The sequence below is a fragment of the Pipistrellus kuhlii genome, unplaced genomic scaffold, assembly GCF_014108245.1.
Source record: "Pipistrellus kuhlii isolate mPipKuh1 unplaced genomic scaffold, mPipKuh1.p scaffold_m20_p_19, whole genome shotgun sequence".
Classification (NCBI taxonomy): domain Eukaryota; kingdom Metazoa; phylum Chordata; class Mammalia; order Chiroptera; family Vespertilionidae; genus Pipistrellus; species Pipistrellus kuhlii.
Window position 1 is genome coordinate 2,916,877 of NW_023425504.1, and position 3,610 is coordinate 2,920,486.

Consider the following 3,610-nt stretch of genomic DNA (forward strand, 5'->3'; position numbering starts at 1 on the left):
CATATACCCTAAGAAGTTGCTTGTAGCTAACAACAGTCCAGTTATCAAATTTAGGAAGTTTATCACTATCATCTATTTTCAGGGCCCTACTCCTGTTTGTTTTTTTAAATTTATTTTTTAGTTACATTCAACAATTAATATTATTTTAGTTTCAAGATTGCAACATAGTGATTAGAAATTTATATACCTTACAAAGTGATGTGATATACCCAATAAATCTAGTACCCATCTGACACCATACATAGTTATTACAATATTATCTATTATATTCCCTGTGCTGTAGTTTACATCTCTGTGGCTATGTTTATAACTGGCAATTGCTACTTCTTACCTTTCATCCTTGATATTTCAATCTCATTAATATCAACAAGTCATTAATAGCAGAAGCATAATTTGAACCAATATATTGACGTCAAGTCTAGTACTACTTCACTATTCTATGGAGTCACAAGGGCTCAGAAGAGTCTAATAAACAAACATTTCATGAATTTAAATTTATCTGATGCATTTTTTTCTATATTTGCTCACCAGTATTTATTTATAATGCATTCACAGAGGAAGGGAAAATAGAATTGTGAAAACTGGGCACTATTCCCAGAGAGCTAATTAAAAAATCTTAAAAGTTTCTAATTACTTCTCTCTTTGAAACTAGCTCTTTTTTTTTTCTTCTATGATGTTATAGGATATTGAGTGAGACTTTTCTTGCTTTTCCTGTTACTCCAAAATGACAATTTGGAGCATAGAACTGAGGTCAAAGAGGCACTAGATACTCTGTCTTTTACATATATATGATTTCAGGGAGGAAGGGAGAAGGAGAAAGATATAAAAACATCAATGATGAGAGGAAATCATGGATTGGCTTCCTCCTGCACACTCTCCACTGGGGATCAAACATGCAACCCGGGCATGACTGGAATCAAATCAGGGACCCTCTGGTCCACAAACCGATGCTTTATCCATTGATCCAAACCAGCTTGTCTTCTTAAGATGACGTTAAGGATTGTGGCCAAACACCTTGTTACAGATTCATTAAACTTATCAAGTGGTAGCATGTCTTGTCCTGATACCTCCAACCATCATTCCCCAATCTTTTCTATCCTAAGCTTCACAGAATGTTTAAGAGATCTGAAGAGAGAGCAAAGGAATCAATGTCATGAACAGTTGTTGCAAGGATGATTGGGCTTGTGTGAAGGCATCAGCTAACCAGAATAGACTCTGGCCTTGGTGTAGAATCAGGATCTTGGGGGCTACCTGCTATGACAGATAGAGTCCCTATATTTGCTGGATTATGTAGGATACTGAAGTCCTGGTGCATTAAATTTATGCACAGGGCAGGGGGTTCCCCTCAGCCCAACCTGCACCCTCTCTAATCTGGGACCCCTCACGGGATGTCTGACAGCTGGTTTAGGCCGGATCCTGGGCCTAAACTGCTCCTCTTGCTGGCCTAGTCGCCCCTAACTGCTCTCTCCTCCCCCCCCGCCCGCTGGCCTGGACACTTCTTACTGCCCCCTCCTCCGGCTTGGTCACTCCTCACAGCCCCACTCTGTTGACCTGGTTGCCCCTCACTGCCCCCTCCTACCAGCCTGGTTGCCCCAAACTGCCCCCACCTGTGGACATGATCGCTCCACACAGCCTGCTGTTCGGTCCTTTGGCCACCCCTCACTAACCCTCCTGCCAGCCTGTTCTGTCCTCTGTTTGGTTGCGATGGTCACATAGGTTTTTTTTTTTGTTGTTGTTGTTTTTGTTTTTTCTTTTTATATATTTTATTGATTTTGTACAGAGAGGAAGGGAGAGAGATAGTTAGAAACATCGATGAGAGAGAGTCATCGATCAGCTGCCTCTTGCACACCCACTACTGGGGATATGCCTGCAACCAAGGTACATGCCCTTGACCGGAATTGAACCCGGGTCCCTTCAGTCCCCAAGCCGACGTTCTATCCATTGAGCCAAACCAGTTTCGGCTCACTTAGGTTTTCATATACTATATAGATTGGGTTGGAAGCTGAGCTGGCCATTGTAGAGGAGCACTAGTGAAGCAGTGGATAAAGGAGGTGATATCTGATATTTTAAAATGAATAAAGAAGTATTTTAATATTTCAGCAGTGTTTCTCAAAAGTAGGGGGAGGGTACTGGCATTAAGGATATTACTATTCTCCTGGAATTGTTAATGCCTTGACTGCATTGTTCTTGACTCTAATCCCTTTGCATATTATATCTAATACTTCTGGTCCCTGGATACCGCATGCTGTCTCAGTTACCTTGACAACTAATAATGCCTTCACACATTCTTAAGATTTCCTGGGTAGTAGGAAAGTACTGTACTGCACAGGTTGAGAACCATTTCCTCATTCTTCACACTAGAGAACTATGTAAATAAACATATCCACTGAGATCCTGTAAAACTAAAACATAAGCCCACAAGGGAGGCAGTGATTAGAATCTTGATAACTAGTAGGAAGTAACAGAGAAGTAGCAATAATTAATAACAAAAAGGGAATATAATCACAATCACAGTCAAGAAGTAAGCTGAGATTTGATAGTGCATCCATTTCCTCCACCACCTGCTCCACCAAAACACACTGGAAGAGTTAAGCTTTGAAAGAGAAAAGTATCTCTTTCAGACCCTTTCTTGCTACCCCTAAATTATCAGGATCCCAGATTCAGGTTATATGGAAAGGGAAGGAAAAGGAAATGCAAGTTAAAGGTTGAGATTGAAACTGTAAACTGGACTCTGAATTTTAATAACGCAAAGAGCCCAAATACTTAAATTTGTCCAAGACCTTATTAAAGGACAGCAAAGAGAAATTCAATAGAATATAGTTGAAGACAGTAACTGGGGGGAAATGCATTTCATGTTTATATACCACTGAATCTATACTCTACAAAAACCTGATTGCAATGCATCTTCATCATTTCATGTGTTCCCCTAATATGGTTATTTTCCTTTATATGTGAATACACAGTTATTGTGTTGAAGTTTGCTTGAAGTTAAAGGTTTATTTGTAACTTTTGAAAGGGAACCATTTTTCTATTATATCAATTGTTAAGTTTATGAGACTTATGTATCAGTATATCCGATTTTCTATTTTCCTCTTATTTTATTAGTTAATAAGGACATAATATAATAAGTATATACCATTGAACTAATGGAAAATACTAGTAAACCCTGATGCTTTCTAAGACTTGCAATATTGTTCAAAAGGAACTGATTTCTGGCTGGAAACACGACCATGCAAGGACTCAAAATAAATAGGACAACACTGATTTCTTTAATAACAACTCAAAATTTGATATATGATAGCTTAGGGATTTAAGAGTATTTGAATTAGGCAAAAATTGAGCTCTGATATGTGAAGGTCATGTACTGTTATTAGTGCACCTGCTGATGAGCCATGAGGGGATAGAACAAGGGTCTCACCTACTCTGCTTTCTCCACCATCTTCACACAATTATCCCAGTGGGGAAAATCCACTTAAAGGCCTTTATTTTTATAAATAAATATTTGGATTCCTTATTATATAATATCTACCCTTCAATGAGATATCAGATTTACCAGTCACTTAAATGTTAAAGCTTTTAGCATTTAACTTTTTGGCAAATAGACCCCATT